The following is a 26,075-nucleotide window of genomic DNA, read 5'->3' as shown; positions in this document are numbered from 1 at the left end:
ATTTAAATCAGTTTAATAAAATTATGACAGATAAAGATCTTTTTTTTTTAATAAAGCACTACAGCTTGCTGTAGTGCCTGCTTGACTTCCGGAATAATATCGTTCTGGACTTTTCAATTTTTGGCTTTAGACTTCCAGTTTTTCATCTTCATAATAGTTAGATCTTTGCTGGTATCTTCAAACTATCTATTTTTCTGTCTTTCTAATGGTTTCAAGTTCAAAAGTTTCCAATAATCATTTAATCTTTCAATGTGCTCAACGTCTGGATTTAATAAAACGATTTATGTTTTTTCGTTTAATCAAATTGTCAGGTTACTATTATTTCTTCTTCTCTCCACTGTGTATTATTTACTTTTATTGGTCTGAAAATTCTTCTCAAAATTTTCCGTTCGAAAATTAGTAGGTCAAGTTTTTTGTTGTTAAAATCTAAGTTCTACTCTCATTCTTTACTGTCTAGGTCTATTTTATGGATCTTTGACCTGATTTCCGTAGTAAGAAGTTTGTTCTTGAATAAGTATTAGTATAAGTAAAATAATTCATTTCATTTGTGTATCCTAGACTTTATTTCTTCTGAAATATTGCTAGAAGCATTGATAATTGAACCAAGGTGAAACTGAAAACTCCTGTCCTTTAGATAACTTAGATAATTTTGCCGTAGATAACCTATACGATAACTTATAGTTATCTACAGCAAGCGTTCGTTTTCGTTCGTTCTATAAATTTTGTTTTTTGTTCATCAATAAAGAAAATTATAAACATAACTATACTATTAAGAATAGCGCAGTACAGTATCATTGTCCTGTACAGGCATGCAGGATTATATTGTAGAAATTAAAATTCCTTATTTTCGAACCTTTTATTTAAACTAGGAGGATAAATGAGGAAAAAACTGCTAAAGTTTACTTTTTTAAATACAGTAGAAAATAAAATTTTTACAGTAATTTCTAACTATATACTTTTTTTAAATGGTAAATATTCTTTCAGTTGGAGATCGAAATGGCCTGCAGGTGGAGTAGAGCAGAACTATTTACCTATGGCAGCACTTCGCATGCTTTCCCCATTAGCGTGTGGAGAGTCATAGAGGAAGGAAGTACGTTAGTTTCTCTCATGATTTTCATATAGATCAAAATCTTTTTAGTTGGTAAACTATATGGAGCTGAAAACTACGTTAAACATAGTTCTAAAGAAAAGCATAATGGAAATTTTAAAAAATACTTTTATTAAAGAAAAATGTTAAGAAAAGGGGAAATATCGTAGTACATTCCTATACAACCGAAAAGCGGAGGAGAGAGAAGGGAAAAGGGCCAAAGGCATGAAACCGGTCTCTCCCCAGACGGCGTATTCGAGTGTTGCCATCGCCAAAAGACAGACAGAAAAAAAAATTCAAGGGTCATTCTCACTGAGTAGAACTCCCGCATCACCGTTCGACCATCACAAAAGATTGAGAACCTGATTGGTAAAATATATTCTCCAGTTAAAAACTTTCAACAGTTTCGCCTTTTCTCTCAATGAAGTCCCGCAGTGGACTGATCGCTAAGACACGGTTCCCAGCAGATCACCGAAGTCAAGCATCACTGGTTGCGGTCAGTGTGCGGGTGGCTGACCACTTGGATCAGTCTGCGTAGGGACCGAGGGTGTGCGGTATTGGTCCTCATTAAACTGTTCAACCGTAAAGTGCTCGACTTCGCGCGCAGGTCATCGGGCTACCGAAGCGGGGGTGCCATCCCCTCTGCAGAGGATCGAAATTTTGATGGCATGTCTTCGGCTCATCCTCAGGGATGTTTCCCAGACCGTCGCCAATAGCCCATTGAGCAGCTCTAGTGCGACGTAAATGAACTACAACAACAACATCTCTCAACGGAAGTCCATGAACTGATGTAGTGAGAATGGTTTTGCAGTAAGAACGGAATCAGCGCTTACAATCACCCGATTTTTGTTTGCTCTTAGCTTGCATAGAAGAAAATAAGGCAGTAGAACCTATTTTATGCGTACGTAAATTAACAGAAATAAGAGAGCGGAAGCGTTTGCACACAAAACTAAATATGAATTAGAACAGCAGAATTTTTATTTTCACTGATGTTCATACTTAATAACAGATATATTTAATAACAGATACGTTTATTATCTTACGTTTGTTGATATTTTAATAGTATATATACCTCTTTTAAAAATAAATCGCTGTAGTAATAATTTTTATGAATTTTAAAGCAATATATTGTTGTTAAATTTATTTTTGAATAAGGAATCTTATGTATTTGTTTTGGAGGGAGATTTAAAATAATAATGTTAAAATAATTCTGTTGAAAAAAAAATAGCTGAGAAAAATACATTGGGGATATTATCATAACTACGGCAAGTTGGCGAAGAGTCGCCGAGGAAGGAAGATAACGTTTCTGGCGGAGGGAACCAGTTTTCCTCGGATCATGACGTTTACGCCTCTTCCTTCTCATTGGCTCAAATTCCCTGACTACTCCTTAGAACTTATCGGTTAAGATATATCAGTTATTAAGTAACCGGTTCCGATTTCTTGTTCTTAAATAACGTGTACAAAATATTAGTTCTTGAATAACGTACTCACGGTGTCAGTTCCTAAAGATAAAACAGACGTTTTGCAAACGTCTAATCTAAAGTTATTAATCCTTTTATTCTTTTTTTTTAAAAAATCTGTTTGACTCAAAATTAATGAGATTACATTTGAATAATAGTTTTAAAAAGTCTTATAATGCACCACAGTTTCTTTTCTTTGTTTCTGAAATATAATTCATATTTGATTTAAACATTTTATTCATTTTTCAATAGGATGAAGATTTAAGAACTCTACATTTTTCAATACAAAATGCATTTAAGATGGATCTGAGGAAAACGTTTCTAAGAAAGCTTAGACATTTAAATGTTTTACTTTAACCTTATTTTTATTAATTTTTAATTAGGATGAAGATCTTATGGCAATTACCTAAAAAGTTTGCAATTTCAAATGTAACGAATTTTCTTATTCCAAATGCATAATAAAAATTCTTCAGAATGAAATACATATTGTTACGCTAATAATGAACTATAATAGATTTGAGAAATGAGTTAAGGAAGCACTTTATACATTCAAAAAAAAATTTGAATCACTTGTTTGCTTTTTCAGATGTATGATATTTTATTAAATCGTTTTTCGTCAAATTAAACATTTAATCAGAATTAATTTTCAATTATATGATAATTTTCAATTGGAAATATATATAAGACATTATTCACAAAGGAATCGATACTTTTACACAAATAATAAATTAAGATAGATCTCAAGGAATAGACCTGAGAAAGCAATTAATACATTTAAAGTGCTTTACTTTAACCTTATTATTTTATTCAGTTGTTTGCAGTTTCAAAAGTTTTAAAAAAATATTTATATATATTTCATTATCATACGCAGCACTTTACTTTAACATTATTTTATTCAAATGCAATTTCAAAAGTGATAAAGTACAAAAACCAAGTCTTATTTCATAATTATAAGCATGATTGCTTGCATCTTAAAAAATATCTGTAGTTGATTTATAGAGAAAATTACATTGTCAACAATGTCAACTTTCATCATAATTAACACTTAAACTCGGAAAAAAGTTGTTCGCAAGTATAATACTAGTTTCCATTGCACGTATTTCAATTATAAATTTGGAGTTTAATTAAAAAAAAAAAAAACTTTAAACGCGATAAAAAGATTTTGTTAAAATTTAAATCAAATCAGTAAAAATAATATTTCATTTATCTATTTAATTATTTATTATTTTTTTTACTAAGAAATTGAAAATAAAAAACATTTCTGAGAGAACTCCAAACAAGTCAATACAATCAATGCATCAGAATACGTCATCAGGTCAATGCTCTTCACAGTCATAAAATTTTAAAATTAAATTCCTGCTTAGAGTTTCAGATTAAAACTAAAATTGAAAGATTTAATTAAAATTATTACTTAATATTGCAAAGAGAATTTTGTGTTTTAATATTTGTATTACATGATCTTATAAAAGCACAAAACCCATGATCTTATGAAAATTCTATCACATGATCTTATGAAAATTTGCAAAAAAATTCCCGAATCTTTTAATGAATATTTTTCAAATCTTATGCAATTCTGAAACTGCCGTAATATTTAAAATAAATAAATAAAAAAAAAAAAAAGGAATTGAGTCCTATGTTTCGTTTTAAATGTAACCAAGTCGCTAATATGGTAATTATCATTGTTCCTGACATATATAACAGAAATTATTACTATCTCTAATTATTTTTTTCATTTTAATAAGATCATGTGCTAGAGGCGACGAGTATCATGCGTTACACCACGTCCCGTAAAAACGAATGAGCTTTCTTTTCACTAATGTTAAAAGTCATATTTGAAACATCTCGTAACATTAAAGATTTTTTAACAAAATAAAATAAATTAGTATCCACTTTTGTTAGACATATTCCAATAATCAAAAACTTCAAACAATAATATTTAATGACATATTAATCTTTTCTTTAAGAGACGAGTTTCATAAGAAACATTTCATTCACTTGTGTAACTTTTTTAAAATTCCTCTTGACCTTACATTTCTTTAAAGGAAATTTTAAGATGTTTTTTTCGTTAAAATAAATAAATGAATAAAATCTTCATAGTCAGCCGCTATTTTATAATAGATGGGGGGAGGAGCAGTTTTTTCTCAATTTTAGACAATGACGAAGGAGAGAGGAAGGTAAGTTTATTTATTTTTATAAAACATTTTTTATTTACCCATTTCTTAGAGAGATATTTGTTTATTATGATATTAAATATGTATTTAAGATTTTTATTCCCTGATGTATTTTTAACGTAACTTTTCCTTTTTTGCATTTTTAGAAAGCTGATATTGGGTAAAATAATGTGTTAAAATGATTTTCCAAATTCGAAGCTATGAAGTTCAATGAGTTCGAATTTATTATTTTATTACATAGAAGCAAACTGAAAATTGTTTGAACAGTATCTGATGTATCAAAGGCTCTAGGATGGAAATTATGTCTGACGATTCGTATGCATTGCGTATCCCCTGTAGCTTGTATTTTTAAAACTACCCATTTCAAAAATCAATATAATTTATTATTTTACACGTAATAAGCTTTCCAAAAAGAGTGGACAAAAAAATCTGAGAAAATTGTGCAGTACTTTCCCAAAAACCAGGCACATTTTAATTCAAAAAGAGAAGTCCGAATATATTCATTAACAGAGATATCAATACAAGAATGAGTCTTTTTATTTAGTATTTATGGCTCAACATCTTTATCAATAACACTGTTAGAAATGTTTTGTTATTCGTCTCAAGCTATTAAGTCAAAAATCTGAAGGAATATTTATTAAAAAAAAAAAGAGTATGATTTTGCTTTTTAAATCGTGTATTAAATTATTATTTGCACCCGCAGTGATTAAATTGCATATCTTAAATGTGCCTCTCAAAACAGGGAAACTGCATCTTAGTACGAGTAATAATTTGTCCTACTAGTTTTTATTAATGAAATATATTTTTGCTGTTATACACTTTAAATTAAAATGAGCAATGATGTGTTAATAAACATTGAAAATACACAGTCCAGTCACATTAATGTAACCACCTGTCAAAATCCAGAATTACCACCTTTGGCAGAGCGAACCGCTGCGAGACATGCAGAAGGAGAGTCAATTAGGTTTCTGAAGGTGTTGACTGGGATGTTGAGCCATGCCGACTCCAGTGCCGTGGCCAGCTGCGCTAGATTACGCTGTTGAGGATCCATGGCGCAAACAACCCGATCGAGGTGGTCCCCCAGATTCTCGATTGGATTTAAATCCGGTGAGTTTGCTGTCCAGGGGAGTACGGTAAACTCATCCTGGTGCTCTTCGAGCCACGCACATACACTGCGAGCTGTATGATACCACGCATTGTCCTACTGGTAGATGCCATCATTCTGAGGAAAAATCATTCGCATGTAGGGGTGGACATGGTCCGCAAGGACAGATGCGTACTTGTGCTGATCCATCGTGCCTTCCACAATGATGAGTGCATCCAGTGAATGCCAGGAAAACATTCCCCAAACCATAATGCTCCCTCCTCCAGCCTGCAGCCTTCCGGCAATTGTTGCAGGATGTTTGCTTTCAGACGTTTCTCGCAGTATACGCCAACGTCCATCTGTGCGATGTAGTATAAAACGTGATTCATCGGAAAAAGCCACCTGTTGCCATTCTGTGGGTGTCCAGTTACTGTACTGGAGTGCAAATTCCAGCCTTCGTCGCCGATTAACAGCAGTCAGCATAGGTGCATTAACCAGGCGTCTGCTGCGGAGGCCCATGCGCAGCAACGTTAGCTGAACAGTGGTTGAGGATACACTCTTGGTAGACCCTTGATTCATCTGGGTGGTCAGTTGCTCGTCTATTCGCCTGAAAGCATCTCCATAGCCTTCGTTCGCCTCTGTCATCTATGGCCCGTGGTGCACCACATGTGTGTACGCCGCTTGTTTTGTATAGTGCCATTTTGCCATGCACGGTATACTTTTACCACGGCGGCACGCGAACAGTTCACAAAATCAGCCGTTTCCGAAATACTTCCACCATTGGCCCGAAAGCCTATAATCATGCCCTTTTGGACGTCGGATAAATCGCTACGTTTCTGCATTACGCCAACGATTGAAATGCTTTCAGATGCCTTAGGACATCCTATATATACAATTCACTGTAATGTGCTGTCACCTGCCTTCCGTGATCGGTTATTTCACGTTGAGGTCGAAAGTAGGTAGTGGTCACATTAATGTGACTGGACTGTGTATATGGATTAGCTATCTTATTAAATCTACAATATAGTAAGTAAAAATCCAATTTAATATGTATAAAACAATTATTTAATATCTATGTATCGGGAAATTAAGCTTGTTTTTCTCTTGTTTTAATCTAGCCATGCAGTGTTATTGTAAGTTCCAAAAATCACAATCATATGTGATGCCTTCAACTAGCAAGCAACATTATTTATAAAAGGAGATTTTCGATTGCAATTGCTAAGAATACAAAAGAGGATCAATTTCTTGATTTCAGAGTTGTAAGAAAATGTAGCTGCACCACAACTAATAGCTAATTTTCTACAGAATTTTTTAACTTCTTATTTGAAATATTCTCGAGCAGCATGACAAATAAAAAAATTTGTTTCATTCCGCTTACGAGTAGTGTCTTATTTTCCACCCCTATTCTTATTATCAGGGGTGATTGTGAGCCCAATTAAAAAATCCTGAAAATTTCCTGAGTAAAATCATTAATGACGCATTTCAAAAAATTAATGACGCATTTCAAAAAATTAATATCTTTATAAATTTAAATCATTGATATTTTCACAACGTGAAAGTCTACATAAATTATATGCAGCATAATTTAAATTAATAATTATGTATTTAGTTTACTTTTATCTCTAATCACATTTATTATTTTACCAGAAAAAATATTTACAAATGAAAGAGATGCCAAGAATAAATTCTAGTTCTAATATTTTTAAATAAAATATACAAGAATTTTTATACATAAATGTGATAGATGATTTCTGTAAACTTCTGGACTGTGGATTTCCTGATCGCGGATAGCGAAACATCTGGAAACCCGAATTTTTTCCGGAGCACATTCATCTCTGTATTATTTTCAATTTAAAAATGGAGAGGGAGGGGGGTTTAATTTAAATTGTTTATAAAGAGAGGCTTTAACTAAGCAAAGTATAATAAACAATAAGAGAAATTATGCTATGTTTACAGATAATTCGAATAGTCGAAAATAGTATTTTTTATTATTAAATAAAATGCAACTTGCAATTTATTTAAATCAGTAATTTTGACATGAAACTCAGGTTATATATCTTAATGATTATAATTTAACTCATCTCATTTGTAATCTTATATAATAATTATAAATTTAATTTTTAACAATCAACATTGAACTTTTAGTAATCTATTATCAACCAACAACCATTAATTCCAACGTCAGGGCTTTATTGCTAACATCCGCTGTAGCACTTTCGTCATGGTGCGGGGATTAGGTTCGCAAGTACCATATGATTAATGGATGGGAGGCCTTCTTGTGTGTTCATTGATAAGATTTCGTTTTGAAATAGTCAAATACTGTATAAATATAATACACCATTTCTTACAATATATTTAATAATTCCTTTAAAATGTCCATTATAAATGGCAAAATTTCCTATAATTTACATAGATTTAGCAAAATTTTTTTTCTCCATAAATGCTTATAAAAAGTAATGCTTGCATTAAGCTTTCATTTTTATTTAAAAATTCTATCATAAATTTTTTATTTCAAACTTTCTTCATAACCACTTATCATCCCACTAAAAATTAAGCAAGCCTAATAATATTGCGATCCAGTTGCAGACAATAGATTCAGACTTAAGGCATTTGATTTATATGTAAGCTTAAGTAACTTGAAATGTTAATATCAGACAGTTATATGGGTGATTCTTTGGAAACATGACAATTGGAAAAAATTTTTTCTTTCAAATTTAAAATCTTCAAAATAATCATTTTTTTGTATATTTATTTAGTTACATTTACTAATATCTTACAAACCGCAGTGTATTTTATTGAAATTTGTTCAAGGAAAAATATTTAATTGGTGTAATCAAATAAATCTTCATATTGAGCAAAATTAGCTGCAAAAATTAAAAAAAGAAAAAAAGCTTTTCTTAAAGTTTATAAATACAAAAATCAAATGAGAGCTGGGTCATAGAGAGAATTTGTAATCTGACTCAACTAAATAACCTTTTCCTAACTTTTCAATAAATTCTGCATTTAAAATAATCATATCTATAAATCGGAATTGTAAAAAAATTAGCCCAACTCCGATTATGAAAATGATTTAGACGAATGTTTATAATCATGAGGATAGAAATATTACTTTTATTAATCTTACTACAATCGTTTAAATTATTACTTATTACAAAATTAATTTATAATCTTTAAACGTTTTTGAGCCTATTTTTTTTTTACTAAAATCTTAAAAAAGTACACATAAAGCTATTGAGACTGAGGGACAATCTAGCTATTGATTTTCTGGAAACGGCAAAACGTTATGATTAAATGAAAATAAATGATATTAATTGCGAAAATATAAATCACCATTGAGATAAAAAAAAGGGGGGGGGGAGGAGGGAACTTAAATAGAAAGAAAATTAGAAAGAGGAACGAAATGTTTCTGTTACTTTTATTATTTTTTGCAATTCATTCTATTTTCACCTTCAAGGCGATCTTTCAAAACTATTTCGTATTTTTACAAACTTTAATTCATGATTTGGACTATTTTAAAATTAATATTGTCTATGGAGCTGTAATTATTTCTAAAAGCATAAATACATTACAAATAATAAAGTTAACGAATATCTTTTAGATTGATAGGTTCATATTACTGACGCATAATTAAACATATTTTTTTTTTGTAAAATTACTTACTTTTTAAATAATTATATCCTAATACACTTTTATAATTAAAAATGTATTTAAAAAAATGATTTCATGACAATCCATGTTAACATTGCAACAATTTTCATAGCAAATAATACATACTTATAAATTATTTAATTAAATATTTAACAAATAAGGTATCCTTCAGCTCATAAAATTCCTAAGTCAAATTTATTAAGCTAAGTTCTAAAGGTAAAAATTAAATTTAATGTATCATGGTTAGTTTCCTTCAATATTTAAAGATTCAGCTTGGGCTAAGACATTTATTTGTTATGCGTGATTGTGCATTAATATTTTTTACAAATGAATGTCTTGAATCTAAGATTAAATGAAAATTTCAATACATTATAAGTCGGTGGTTGGCTTTCTGAAAAATTTGGAGTCGAAAATTTCAACTACCAACTCTACAACTATGGTTCGAAAAATATGAAAAACTGTTTTAAAGATAAACTAAATATATAAAACGATTAATTGTAAAAAAATGTATTAAAAATTCCTGCATGGGTTTTCAACTACCAACTCTACAACTATGGTTCGAAAAATATGAAAAACTGTTTTAAAGATAAACTAAATATATAAAACGATTAATTGTAAAAAAATGTATTAAAAATTCCTGCATGGGTTTTTTAAAAAATGGTGAAGTAAATTCGAAGTATCCGCGCATTGTTAAGACTTTGTTAAATCGAAAAAATTAAATTTATTTTTGGAAAAAGCATAAATTATTATAGAATAAACTTTATGATGAGAAGAAAGAAGAGTTAAAATATCTAAAAAATATAATTGATAAAAAAAAATCCACCTTTTTATACTAAGAAATTTATTTGTAGTATACTCTATTAAGACGGCCAACTGTAATAGCATTTTTTCCCAATTTTTTTTATTATTAAAATCTTTCGCACATTTATCTCTCATTTCCTTTATGTTAGTCAATAACTATTTTAAAGTTGCTTAAAGTTAAAAAATTAAAAAGTTGAAAAAAAACGCATAAAATTTTATTTTACTTGCTGCAGGGTTCCCACGGTTTGGAAAATTTTTCAAAGTGGTCGCAAATGTGGGATAAAACTAGATATTTTAAGCAGTTAAAAAATATTTAATTTAAAGGAAATATATATTGGTGGAAAAAATAACTCAAGAATCGAATTTACGAATGAAAGATAAATTTAAGCATTTTTCAGTTGTCTTGAAAATTTTTTAGCTATCACTCATTTATTTTTTCCAGTTTTTTTTTTTTAAGGCGCTTTATTTGTATGTTTCTGGCGCAATTTTTTTTTTCTTATGTCGAGAACGAGTTCAAGGTGCATAAATCCCCATGGCAGAAGTACCTTGAAATCTTGTATAATCTAACATCTGACATTGTAGGAGATTCATTTAATATTAAATTTAATAATAATCATTCATTAGAAAAATCTTAGTTGTATGGTGGAAATAATAATAATAAAAATAAGGTTGAAAAAATATAAATAATAAAAGAAATAAGAATAAAATATAATAAAACAAAGAGTAAGAAATAATAATAAAAGAATTCAAAATTTGACGTAATAAAGTCGGACATTCGTTGATCATGAAATATCGATGCATTTCACTCAATGAGATAGATATGAATAACTCTGTATCAATTTGCCCTTTACAACACTATTCTTAATATGCTTGCAATAAATTTTACTTTTAAAGTTTTTTTTTTCAAAATTCGTTTTTTAAATTACTTTCAGATAGAAAAATTTAAATAAGAGAAGTTATTTCAAAAAATATAACACAATGAAAAACTTAAAAAAAAATACCATAAAGCTTCAAATTTAAACTACTGAGTTCCACACAAAATTTTCTCCACCCTCATCCAAAGAATTCGAAATTCCACATTTTTTATTAGATTTTACAATAATTACAAAGCATTTTATGTAACATAAATGCGAGTGAGTACAGTGTGGAATATTTTCAACTAAAGAAAATTTTGCAGATACTAGACTTAATAGTTTTTTTTTCTACACTTAATAGTCTTTATAGATTTAATAATTTTTTTCCCATGTTTTTTCGTTTTAAAAATTTTCATATTTGGTTTTTTCAGCAGTCAACTTATACACCTGACATACCAAAAATTACAAGAGCACAATCAAAAATATAGCGGGTCGACTTATATACCGGTATATACAATATACAGAATTTTATATTTTTACAATTGGGTAAATTATGTTATAAATCTTCATTGTAGTCATTAAACTTATGGTTATAAAAATAACACTTGCTAAGATTAATTTAAATCATAAATGTATAGTTTAATATCATAAGAACAGAAGTTTCGAAATAGGCTATCTTACAGTGCGTGTAGATACGTTGATCAAAAAATGACGTTAATAAAGTGTGACAAAATAAAAATAATAAAGATTACAAGTGAAGCAGGATGTAATGAATACTATTTAAATATTTTTATCTAAGAAAATCAACTTCTAAGAAAGTCGACTTGCAAAGAAAAGAATTATTTACTGATTTGATAACAATAAAAAACACGGTATTTTTATCTGTTCCGCAAATAACCAAACAATTTGTCGATTCGGGAAAATATATTCAGCTTCAGTATTTTTCATTTTGGAAAAACAAAGAGTTTTTGAATTATTGGCTACATCTGAAGTTTAAGCACATCATAAATAAATGCTAATAATTAGGCTAATAATATGATAATAATTAAATGCTAATAATACGTAGCGGGTCCTAAAATTTGGCTGGGTCCAGTTATTCAAAACTAAACAGAAAAAAAGAAATCTAGGTGTATATATGTATAAACTACAGGCGCAACTTATGGACGATGGGAGCTACCTAAGGCATTTGCAGCTGTTAATGTTAAACCTTGTAATTTTCAGCTACACCTAGAAGATAAGAGGATTCCTAAGTCAAGCCCAGCAACCTTATCAAGTCGACCAAATTCGATTTCGTGAAGAATTTTGTAGTTAAAACTAACGCGTATTCGTGGGAGAAGAGAAAAACCGTCCATTGTTAGCCTGATGGTAAAGCAACTCAACCGGAGAGAAATTGAACATATTGCATCGTTACCAATAGATAATTTTATTCCGTTATGCTTCAGTTTTATGTAAGCACGAATAATAAAATGTCCCGAAATAAGTTCATTATGTCAAAGATTAATTTTTTTTTAAATATTATTTTATGGATGTGTCCTTCTTCTCAATCTTAATGTAACTTTCTGTATTATTGATTTTATTATTTGAATTCTTCAAAATAGAAAATTCGAAAGACTTCAATCTTCAAAGAAAGACAACCAGAAAATAAATAATTCAAATGTGAAAAACAAGAAGATTTTCACCGACATCAGAATTTCTCAATTTAAATTGTGGGATTGATGAGAGAAATTTAGAGGAATCGTATTTCACCACTCTTAATGACTTTTTATCATTTATTTCTTTTATATTACATGTATAAAAGTAACAATTTAGAATTTCTTAAACTAAGAAACCTTATTCGAAAGTGAATAATAAAAAAGAATTTTTTTAAATTTTATTTTTCAGTTTCAGTTAATATGTAATAAAAATGGGTTAACGTCCACTGCAGATTGGTAAGCAACTATATCAATCGTCAACGACGATTAAGTGCACTATTTCCATCCTTTTTGATAAAAACCTTTAAGGTCGTAATCAGCTATATGGAATTAATAAATGAGAAGTCATAGAAGGGGAGAGGCGAATTCGTGAATGCAGGACTTTAAAACTAGTTTATTATATGAACCTTATTGACCCTGCCCAATATTTATTTCTGAGATCAATTTTTGAACTCAGAAATAAATATTAGGTTGGGTCAATTTTATTGAAGGCAAATGCATATAATTGATTTATTACATGGCAGTTCCTTTTGGCACTCCCCCCCCCCGAGGCTGAAGTATTAATAAAATATCAGAATCTAGATTTCTGAAAAACCATGAAAAAAAGATTAAATGATTGAACCCATTAACCCCTTTCTATTGACACTAAATAAAACTTCTTTTTAATAATTAATTGAAGACTATAAGTGTTATTTATAGAATTCGAAACAGAAGTTAATACCGAGAAATTATTTGAGCGAAAAATATGTTGAAATGTTAATTATTAGGAGTTCAATAATTTTTAAGTTATTTAGTGCATCTGAAAATTAGTTCGTGGATATAAATGCATTAAATGTTTACATAAGGCGTTTTAAATTGTTACATGCGTAAAATTATTACATTTACAAAATCGGAGTTCCGTCGAAAAAAGTTGGATCATTTAGGGTTTCATAATCGAAAAAAATTTGGGAATCGCTGTCGTGATACATACATTTTTACTTGATGGAATGTTCTTATTATTAAAAAATGTAATTTATTTTGAATTTTATTCACCCTAATTATTGATGGAAGTTACTATTACGAAATAATTTAAGTTATAAAAAATTTAGTTAATAAGGAATATTTTTTTAGTCATGAAAGCATAACTTCAGTATTGCAATGGTAATAAATTTCCTCTAAGTCCCATTGAAGGGGGTGTGATAATTTCAGATTGCTCAGTTGAATAGGAAGAGAGCGGTCTTTTCTAGAAGATGAACTTTGACATTGATGAATTTTCCCCCCAGTGCAGCTGTGGGCTTAGGCTCCTCTAAGGCTGTGGGAGGAATGCCTTCTAAGAAAAAGATCACCCGATACTTTGTCAAGCTTCCCGCCGAACACGCCAAACTAACGTTTTGATTGGTTCGATAGAAAAGCGCGCACTTCTTTCTTTCAATATGGCTGTGTGGAAAGTTACACAAACTGTTTTTTTGTAAGAGTTTTTATTTGAATTAATAATTGTCTAATTCGCAATAAATATAATTTTATTTTTTAATTTCAAACTTCTTTTTTTGTTAATTTAAGATTTGCTATTAAAAAATTACTGTTTATTTCCCCCCCTTCTCTTTCGGCTCGATGTTTATTCGTAAATGAAGTAAGTTTCTTTCCCTGTATGTATTTTAAAAATTTTATAGTGTATAATTTAGACGTAATGCATCTTTATTTTTTACTAATTATTGTTTCTTTAAAAAAGTAAATATAAATTTTAAAAGTAAATATAAAGTTAGTATGATTTTGCTTAAAATTTATGTTTAAAAAAAAAACACCATTTACTTTGCTTAATTTGTTTGAATAAGATCAAAATTGTATAGAGTATTATAATGTGTAAATATTGGAAGAAAAAGTATTATGTATTCAGTTTTAATAATTATAATTTAATATAATTCTTTAAAAAATTAAATATAAATTTAAAGTTAGTATGATTTTGCTTAAAATTTATGTTTTAGAAATCGATAACCATAAATTGAAATTTAATTAGAAATTTCTGAGGGAAAGTTTAAAACTATTTTTAAAAAATTAGTTTTGTTTTATTAAGAATGTTACCTGAAAAGCATAGTATTTAATATGCAATAAATATAAAAATTATTACGTTTGCCAAACTTTCCATTTAGAATTAACAGTTAAAGCTTAACAATTTTAAAATTGATTAGCCTACTTGAATAGAGTTTCCATAAGTAAGTGTTTATTTATGTTTATCTTTGATTTTCTATTTGTTAGCCTTGTTTCTTTAAAATCCAGATTTTTCACTCTTGAACTATGTTTACATTTTGCATGCGATTTTTTTTTCTATCTTCTGTACCTGTTATTTCAATTTTCTCCCCGTTCCTGATATCACGACGGTAACACCGTTCTTTTTTGGTCCTCTCCTCTTAGAGAGCGCCTTTTCTTTCCCCCATCTTCCCCCTTTCCGTCGTGATGTCATGATCGGGTTTCTCTTTTTCCTCCTACCCCTTGGCGGCCTATCTAAATAGGTCGCCAAAAAATTGGCGGCACTTGGCCTTGCCGTAGTTATGATAATCATCCCAATACATTTTTAATTCGAATTATGAAAACATACAATGTTTATTATCATAAATTATTCTAGATTTTCTAATAGGTCAGGTTTTTTTATTTCGAAATGTAGGTTTTAAATTATATGATTTAAGAGACATTTATTGTAAAATTATTTGTTTTTTTATTTATTTAAGAACTAAAAGTAAAGGGATTTTAGTGTAATAACGTGTGTTTAGCAAGCAGATTTTTCCATTAGCAATATTTAGCTTTAATACTAACTATATGATACTCAAAATCTTCATGTTAATTTTGATAAAAAATTAGGTTTTTTCTTGAACCCTTTTAATGAAATACTTCATAATGTATTATGCAAAACTATGCTCAAGGAATGTATTTAATATGCATTATATGGAAAAGAACATGTTAAGGTACATAGAAATTTATGTAGTAGTTTTTCTGAATGTAGGAAAATTCAAGTGTATGTTTGATGTATCACATCTAATTTGAAAAAAAAAAATTAAAGCATTATTGACATTGTCTTTAATGATATATGATTTCCTATCTTTAAGACAGCTTCTTAATATAACAACTATTTCATTATAACAACTGATACTAAAGATTCCTTTTTTTTTCTTATTCACTCATGTAGTGTTATTTTAATTTCTAATATAATAAGATGCATTTCAATCATTCATTCATTCCTTATTCGACGTTTTCTTTAACTACAAAAATATTTTAGCAAATATTTTTCTTTGTTTCATTTTCTAAGGAATTTCTTCTTTTGAATTGCAAAATTTTTTCTTTTGGATATCTTTTTTTAAGAAAAACCTTTAATGATAATTATAGAAAAAAACTTATGTTCAGAAATGCTGAGTTATTTTTATTCTGGAAACACTCTAAGTTTAGATTAAGTTAATTGCTATTTATCTCATCTCATTGCATATGTCAATGATTGTAGTATAATGCTAATTTTAATTGAGTATGCATTTTTCAACAGGGTTTATCAAAACTTGATCAGAAGGAAAAGCTTATAGCAACATAAACAGATTTTAGGCCTTGTTGCATTGTTTTCTGTTGATAAAATTTTATGCTTAACCTGAAGAATTTGTAATAACAAAACAGGCATCAGTTAAGATGTTATTATAATAATTCATGATAACTTTTACCAATTTTGTTTCACTCTTTGTAACATTCTGCTCATAGTTTTTTTTTCATTTGTGAGATATTTCTTTAGAACAATAATACATCACTTTTTATTTTTTATTAAAGACCAGTTAATTTTTTTTCACTTTAATTTTATAATTTTAATATTATTTTCCCACTTTGCATTTCAATTTTATAATATTATCAATTTTATAATTTCACTTTAATGTTTTTAATTTTAAAATTATATTGTATTATTTTTATAATTTTAATGATATTATATATCCTAATTTTTATGATTCTTGATTCACATTTTTTTTTTTTTTTTGAGTTCATTAATTTTGTTTACAGTTTATATTTTTTCTTATCTAATAATTTTCTCTTACTAACATTTAATTTTTCATTCCTTTCAGAATCCATTGATCAGTAGCAAGTCAGAAACATTTCTTTTATGCTACTATAGTATTGCAGAAAAAAAAGATTTAAAAGCTTTGTGTAGCTTTCTGAGATCATGCTGATAAATTATTTTGAAAATTTATTTTAATTGTGTTTTTCTACTGATATTGAATGGGTTTTTTGATAAAAATTAGTGCAAGTGAACCTTTATATAATTTATGATATCAGTTTTTGTTTATTTGTACAAGATAGAGATATTATTTATTGACTTTCCAATTAGGGATAGAAGAGATATATATATTTTTTTTCTGAAAATTTATAAGATACAGCTCTACTAGTTTTAAAATTTAGAATCTCTTAGTTTTAAAACTAATGACTTAACCTTATAAAAAAAAATCTTAGAATTTTCTTTATTATTATCCTTTTTAAATTTTATACTTTTCCAGATTGTTTTTTTCCAGCGTTTTCTATATTAGTGAGATTTTGAAATATTATTCTTGTAACATTAATTTAAATTGAGAAATTATATATTGTTATGTATTGCTTATTCTTAGTATGCTGATATACTATTTTGAAAAAGTAAGCATTAAAATTTCATTATATTTTTCTAACAGTTTTGTTAATCTCAAATGATCTTAAATAAACTGCAAGAGAACGCTCATAAAATTCAGAATATTAATTTATGTAATTAGTGCACAATATTAACTAATAATAACTTATTGGCTTTTCAATTAGGAAAAAAAATTTTTTTCTAAAATTCTCTCCAATTTTTTGGTAAAAATAGTTTTGAAACTATTGTTTTACTGAGAACAAAGTTTAAAATCTTTATTGTCTTTCTTTTGTTGTTTTGAACCTTTCTAATTGTTTTTTTATATTATCTTCACCTTATAATTTATGCCTTTCTAATTTTTTTCTTATGTAGTTTTTTTGTTTTCTATATTTCTTACATTATCCAAATTGTTGATGACTTAAAATTTTTATCTCAGAAAATTTTTACTCTTTATGTTTTTATTGTTTTAAGTTACATTATTTATTTTCATGCAGAATTTATTACGTTGATATTTTTATCATAATGTACTGGCATTCAGATTCAATACACAATCACGGTTAGATGAATTAAAATGATGTTTCCAACTTTGAAGTGCTATAATATCTAATGTGAGACAGATAAGTTTTAGTACTAGCACTTGTAGTAACAACTTGTTAGTTGTTTTTTTATGTTGAATAAAAAAACTGTTTTTACTTTAGGAGAACAAAAAATCCTTTTTTTTTCTACATGCTTTTTATTTGTAGACACTGTGATTCTTAAGTGTTTTTAAAACCCGGATTAACATCTTTCTCTTTTGCAGTTTGATTGAGATATAAATTGCTATTGATTGAGACTAAATATGCACAAGCTTCAGTACAGTTTGTCTATGGTAAGAACTGCCCCCGTCACAAAGTCTGAAGCCGTCTGCTGATATGGAAACAAGAAGAGGACATTTCAGGGAGGTAGTGTCACTTCATTCTAGGGCTAACATAATAGACCGTAGAAAAAGATTCCCCATTTCTCACTGAGCCAAGCCAAAACCTATCCTAAACGATGACCCCACACCCCTACTTGAAATAGTTAAACCTCCTTACTGTTGTTACCGCTATGGGTCCAGACAAATGGCTGGAGGAGTTCTTACTTTAGACAAACTATATGTAAAGATTTTTTTTTAATGTAATGCCTATCAAAGGTGGAAAGATATTTTTGTTCATCTTGTATTTTCTTTGTTCCTTATAATTTTTACACCTAATTAAAAATTGCTCTTTCTTTTCTTTCTTTTTTGCATTAATTTATAAATATTTTACTTTCTTCTAAAAAATGATGCTTGCTTACAACAGTGGAAAGTCTCATACCCTAAATTGTTGGAACTTGTATGATAGGTCTTGATAGTAAACAAGGAACAAAACATGCATTATTCAATAAAAATATATGGAGGATATATCCACAATAATGTTTTGTCATCAGTTACATGACATTTCATTTACTATGAGTTAATATGGTATTGCTTGATGTGACAATATGTGGTATTTTTTATTATAATAGTGCTTAATATGATAAAGTATGTTAATTATGATACAATAAATACCACTGATAAAATATAAAAGCAATCAGATAATAAGTTGAACTTTCTTTTTCTTTCATTTTTATCTTCCTTTTTATATTTGATGTGAAAAATAAGTAGCCCTGGTATTCAGATAGAAATAACATTATAAAGGAAAAAAGCATCAAATTAGAAAAGTGAATCAAACTTATTAAATAATAATATTTAAAAAAAATGGAATAGAGTAGATTTTTTATTAAAAAAATTTCCAATATAAATCAAAACAAAGTTTTTCAGTTAGGTGATTATTTTTGAAAAGCGATTTGTTTATCTTCATTGTTAAAGTGTGCAAAAATTTTTGGAGAACAGATATGAGACTTTCTACTTTATTTTATTTAAACTGATTCATTCTTTCTTTCTATATTTTATGTAACTTTAATTTTCTGTTTCTCTTTTTAACACTTCTTTCTCTTTCTTTCAGGATGTATTTCTCAATAACAAGACTGAATTGTATTTTTTATTGAATAGAGTCATAGACATTTTTTTTTACATCTTTTTTTTTTTTTTCATCTTTTTAACTTTAAAATTGTATTTAATCATAAGGAGGTAATCAATTATCCCTATTTTTTTAAAAAAAAATTTACATTCACACATTCTTTAAAGTATAGTATTCTTTTAATTTTTCTATTTTCAATGTTTTTCTTTTGTTCTTTTGTTTTGCATAAAAAGTTTATTTAAATTTAGTTTTCTTATAATTTATTATATTTTTTTATTAACACAAATGTTTACTTTCTTTTATTTACTTTTTTAAAACATTAGTTAGTTTTATAAATGTTATTTCTCATAAAAATTAATGCATGTATAATTTTTCTGCGAATTATTATTGTTATATGTGTTACATTTAATTAAGGTATATATAATGTGTTCTGTAAAGAATGCCCTTAATATATATTTATAGAATTCTTGTCAAAAATAAAGACAAGATGTATCCATATTAAGGATAACAAACCAATGTTGAAGCTAAGAAAACTCAAAAAATGCCATTGTAATTAGATAAATCATAATTGAAAAAGGTTTACATAACACAAAAACTTGTTTGATTGGACAAGGAATTAGAGAAGAATTGGAATAACGATTTATAGAAATTTGCTCCTGTTTTAACTAGTGTCAAACAGATCTTGATGTTCTGTGCAGCCATCTTTCTAAATTGGGGTTATTAGATTTTGATAATATTCTTCGTCTTTCGAATACAGTAGAGTAGTGATCATCCGAGTTTCCGCTTTAACTAAACTGTCAAATATTTCAAGGATTTTTTGTTCTACTTATTTTTTATTTTTAAAACTATGGCTGAAAGATATTCTGAATTTTATCTACTAAACACTCAGGAAAACAAACTGACGGACAACATGAAATTACCGATGAAATGACCGTTAATATCGTCAATAATGAAAATGAATCTATCGTAGATAAAGACAGTGACGATGAAAATCAACATATAAAAACCTCTCAAGCAGATGGAGTGAAAGCTATCGATAGTGCTACTGAATATATAGAACAAAAAGAAGAGGAGACACCAGCCTTCCTGTTATTCCTAAAAAAATGGCAAAAAATTGCTGCAGAAAAGCGCCATAGTAATGTAAAACAGAAAACGATTAAGGACTTTGATAAGTAAAAACTCTTTAATTCTCGTAAAGTATGCCTTTTAAGTGTTTTTAGGTAACTTTTTAATTATAATATGAATTGTATGTGGTGTATTCATATAGATTTTGCATTTGTTAAATATATTACATTTATACCTACTCTGTTTTTTTCCTTTTTTATATTCTTTGCTTTAACCTAGTTTTTTGGTTATCCGAGTTGGATATGGTCCACTTTATCTTGAATAATTGGGAGTCTACTGTAATAATTTGTGATGTGTGATATATATAATTTTATGTCTTCATTTTTGACAATTAATCTAAAAACATATCATTAAGGGCAGTCTTTAAAGAATCTCATTATTGTATATACTATATATTATCATTTTTCTAGCCTTCAAACATTCTTAAATATTTTCATTAATTAATTTTATTTAATCAAAATAAGTTGAAGAATTTAAAAATTTTTAATTATAGGAGATAAATATATATTTTTTGAAGTGATGCTCATATTTTAAAATGCTATTTCGATTAGAAAACTATTACTAAATTTATACAAGAATTAAATATAGATTGAAATATGGTTATTTTTTGCCTAGTTTAAATTCTTTTAAATTTCGTTATTATTTTGATCCAATATTTTTCACCCTTCAAATTCTAAGCTTTACTTCCCTAATGCCCATCCTACATTATTTTGTTAATTTGGTGAGAAGAGGCTATCACAAAAGTTAATGGGTGACAAAATTATTAAATTTCGCCATCTGTTAAACGTGTTGATTTAATTTCTTTTTGCTACAGTATCTCTGAAATTTTTTTAAATTTATTTTCAAAGATACGAATCAAATCTGTTATTAGGTTTCAAATAACTTTTTTATATAGTTATTTTTATTATAAAAGAAACTATATATGTTTTTTTCTTCCTGTTTTCAGATTCAGTATTTACCAGCTCTAACAAAGAGACCATTCAAACTTCAGGAATTATACATCAATGTAGAATAGTTCAAAAAATAAAAGTTGGGCCTTTATTTTCATGTCCTAGCTGCAAGTTTACATCCTCAATCTGTTGCATAATGGAGAGACACTGTTATTCCTGTGATGGAAGAAACACTGTTTGTTTTTGTTGTGGTAAAAGTTTTATTTCATTTTCATCTTTGCAAACACATATATTTGTGCACATGGGAGAAAGGCCTCTTCATTGCGAGAAGTGTTTCAAAACATTTTGCTCAAAGACTTCATTAATGACACACGTAAATGAACATTTCCGTAAACCTTGTTACGCATGCAGGAAATGTGGCTCAAGTTTTTATAATGTAACACATTTCTTTGCTCATTCTTTGAGCTGTACAGTACATAAAAACAGATTATTTACTATTAATACTGCAACTAAGTAGTTTGTTAAATCGTTATTTCTTTGTACAAAATCTAATATTTATTTATCATTTGTTGCTTATTAGATCACATATGACACAAAGTTGTGTACACATTTTTGTTAACACTTTACGTATTTTATTTATTAGTAATTTATTGTTTATTGTTCTGCTTTTGTTTGATGCAAAAATAAAAATATTCTCAATCTTAATGTTTCACACATAACATGGGATAATGATCTAACTATCAATTTTCTGGGATTTATAGTGACTTGCTTTTTGAAAAGCACAAAAAAAGTTAAATTTTCTCCTTTTTTAAAGGTGTTTTATTTTTAGGTTTATCTTTTCTGTCTCAGAATGATTATTTATTTCCGTAACTTTACTGTTATGTTTCTTGTGTAACATGGAATGCCCACAAACTTTCTGAGATTTCTATGACTTTTCTTTTCAAAATTGCAAAACGTCCTACTTTCTAATGGTGTTTTTTGTTTTATATTTTTTCAGTTTCAGAATAACCATTTCTTTCAGTAGCATTGTTGCTGTAATTTTTAGCCAGATTTTCATTTTTTGTGGTAACGAGTAATTTTTTAAAATTAAATTTAATTTAAACCTTTGAATACTTTTATCAACATTTAACATTAATCATTATACTATCCCTTGTACCCAAGTCCCTTTTAATGTTTTTTTTTTTAAAAGAAAATGTGATTTTTAAATTTTAATTGTCTAATTTTGCATTTTAATATTTTCTTATAAAATTGTCTCTATTGCCATAAGAAAAGTAATCTTTTGACTACAGAAAAAAAAAAGATATATATTGGCTTCCTTGTCTAACTGTTGTTGCTTTAATTATTTTAAATATCATTCATTCCATAATTCTTTATATATTTATAAAAGAGAAGTTTGATATTAAATGTATAAGCTAAAATTTATTTAATAAAAAATAATAACTCCTGATGAAACATCTTTCCGTGGTATGACTTTTTCCAATGAACAAAATCTGTTTCATAGAAATGTTGAATATATCAGTAAATAATACTATAGTTTGAGCTTATAGCATTTGTATTTTAATATGAATGTTCCTTCTTTTAGTTAGTCGCCGTCTCAATCCATTTAATATATAAGACTACATATTATACAATGAAACCTATGAAGTTGACCATCCTTGCAAGTTGATCTCAATTTTTAAAAACAGAATTTATTATTTAATATAAAAGGGAGCAAAATCTTTAACTTAACTACCTGTCATCTTGTATGTTGGCCTCTAAAATGAACCAAATTTATCCAACACTGTTACAAAGTGCTATTCTAAAACTTTCCTATGTTGACCAGGGGAAAAAATTTTTTCTAAATTTTCTATGCCCTTTTGAATTTTACCAAATTAGGGAAATAGTGTAAAAAGCTAAGCTCTTACTTGCGAAGTATCCTGTTTTTTAACGAAGACTCTCGTATTTTAAGACTACCAGTATATTCTCACTTTTCTCCATATTTGTTGAAAAAATTAAAAAGAAAAGAAAGAAAAAAATTGGTGCTAAAATATCTGTTGATGGCAAAAATGCTCCTTTAATTCCTCAATAGATAGTGCTGTTGCTAGTACTGATGTTGAGTGTTAATAGTTTAAGTTATTATTAATGGTTTAAAAAAAATCTTCTTTAGGTTAAGATTTATATACATATTTTTTACTTCACTAAATGTTAGTATTTATATTTCAGATTATGAATTTCTCTTTTTGACTTGCATAATTATGCATGAAGTACCAAAACTTTACTCGGTAGCCTAAAAAATGTCCCTAGTAAAATCTTTGTTATTGTATTTCTCGAATGTTAGCAGGTATGTAACCTTAACCCCTTAGTGAGTTGACTACATGGTTCTTATCTGTTCTTCAAACAAATCTACTCATCCTTTTTTTGTTCTGATATATGTTCTCCAGACAGCTGCTTGAACACTCTTTCTTCTAGTTTAAAAACAAAAATCAACATTTTATGGTGTTCTGATATTCCGAATATCTGTATTTGTAACAAATTCCCTTTCACAGTCTTTTATTAAAATATAAAATGTTTTATCCTGTCCTCTAAAAATTATGGTGTTCTTTCAAAAAATGAAAAAAAGAACATCATTTCTTGAAGGAATTATCTTTTAAACTTCTGTGATTTCAGAATTTTTTTATATTTTATCAATTTAAAATTCTAGCTGAATCAAGCCAGTCATTGGCGAATTTTTTTTTATTCATTGAGTCATTGGAGTATTTCTTTCCTTTTAGAAGAAGTAAAGTATCTTTAGAATATAATTCTGCAGAAAACAAGAAAATAATTTGCTTTTATATTTTTATTTTTTATCCCCTATTTTACTGCTTCAACTCTTTCTTTACTCTTTTTTTAAAATTTAAAATCTATGAAAATGCATAGTGTAACAGTTTTAGTTATATCTATCATTTGAATTAATGTTATTATGCTTTTTTTAAATTTATTTTTGTGTTTTTAGTCGGAGAAAATAGTAACTTCGTTAAGTCAGGAAAAATTCTTGAAATTAGTCATGAAAAGTCATATGGATTTGAAAATCTAAAATGTAGCAGATATCCTGTACATTCAATACAAATGTATTAAGCACCTAAATTTATTAATTCAGCACCTGTATTTTTTAGATTGGTTTTTATAATCTGTGTACTGATTTTGAATATACATAATTTTTTAAAAATTTAATCTATTTATTTTTTGCAAGCTATACTTCTATATATTTTTAGTGATTCAAGATCAGTTTTTACTGTAATTTTGCTACAAGTTAAACAATTTTTTTGTATGTTGCTAATCTAATATTTTATTCAAACTGATTTTGGATATACTATTTGGATTTCAAATGTGACTTATATAAATTTTATTGCATTTGTTATTCTTTTATCAGGCTATTTTACTATTATAGATTTAGAGTAGTTTTTTTATTAATAAATTTGGCAATTTTTTGATTAGTTTCAGCTTAACTACCCAAAATTTGCAATATATATACACTTCAAAATCAGTATATTGAGGTAGTATTAATATTGTAACACAATGAGGAAAAAAATAAACAAATTATTTTTTGAAATAATATGAAATACAAAAATTAAATTAAACAATGATTTATTTAACTGGATTTTGATTTTATTAACTACAAAAATTAAATTAAACAATGATTAAATTTAATTTAACTAAACAAATAGTTTAATTTAACTATTAGATACTACCACAAGGAGCAGTTTTTTAAAAATTTGAAACATAAAAATGACAAGAACCTTGCATAAATCTAAAAATGTTAAAATAAAAAAAAACACACACACAATAAAATTCTGTCCAAGTAGTACAGGTTGCTCCATCTAGTGAGGTCAAAAAGAATTTTTTTTAAAGAAAAAGGTAATGAAACTTTTACAGGAAGGGAGAAAATGTGGCACCATTAAACTAAAACATAACTACTCTTTGTTTTGCGAAAGCCTCAAGTCAATAAAGTTCAATTAAATTTGACATTTATTCGATTTATTTTTGATATTTTGATTGATTGATATGATATTAGCATTGTTTTGCATTAATATTGTCTTCTTCCTCACAGAAAAGGGCGCTTTGAGTTTTGATAGGACACTCACTTAAAACCGTAAACATTTATCAAATTGTGTAATATGATATGGTAACTAAATTTGAATTTGATTCTTTAAAAAAAATTTTTTTTTTTTATTTATTTAAAAAATAATTTTAGGATTTAAAATCACTTAAGAAATTTATTAATATATCCAATTGGAAAAAAAGTAACTTTTAACCCATTGAGTATAATCCTGAGAAAGTAAATATTTGTAATATAGCAATCAGAATTAAACACAGATAATTTTTGTATATAAACACAGATAATTTTTGTGTGTAATTATTATTTTAACAGTTTATTAATTTTTCTTAAACTTGGATTATGGATAAGAAGGCAGTGTTTATAAAGGGTATCATTACTTTTCATTATATATATATATATATAAATTCAAAAAGAGAAAAACAAAGAAAATTATGAAAATCAATAAGTTTTAGTTACTACGCATAAGCAACAAGTATGTAGAATTCATAAAATAAGTTATAATTCTCTACACTTTGAACTTATATATATATATATATATATATATATATATATATATATATATATATATATATAT

At 27.5% G+C, this 26,075-nt stretch overlaps 1 long non-coding RNA gene across 8 annotated transcripts; it reads left to right on the top strand.

Moving 5' to 3' along the window:
* The first annotated feature begins 1,098 nt into the window (after positions 1-1,098).
* On the top strand, positions 1,099-25,407 carry LOC107446939 (uncharacterized). Of its 8 annotated transcripts, none has more exons than XR_011636416.2 (3): positions 1,982-2,130; positions 18,193-18,334; positions 21,483-25,407. It is a non-coding gene; the product is annotated as an uncharacterized LOC107446939 (long non-coding RNA). The 8 variants fall into 8 exon arrangements; XR_015434634.1 differs by having other exon boundaries at positions 1,982-2,149; XR_001584454.4 differs by lacking the exon at positions 1,982-2,130 and adding an exon at positions 15,342-15,732.
* Positions 25,408-26,075: the final 668 nt, after the last annotated feature.

The sequence above is a fragment of the Parasteatoda tepidariorum genome, chromosome 6, assembly GCF_982258835.1.
Source record: "Parasteatoda tepidariorum strain Cologne lab strain chromosome 6, Ptep-v5.0, whole genome shotgun sequence".
Classification (NCBI taxonomy): Eukaryota; Metazoa; Arthropoda; class Arachnida; order Araneae; family Theridiidae; genus Parasteatoda; species Parasteatoda tepidariorum.
Note: the sequence above shows the minus strand (reverse complement) of the source record. Positions and strands in the feature narration are given on the sequence as shown.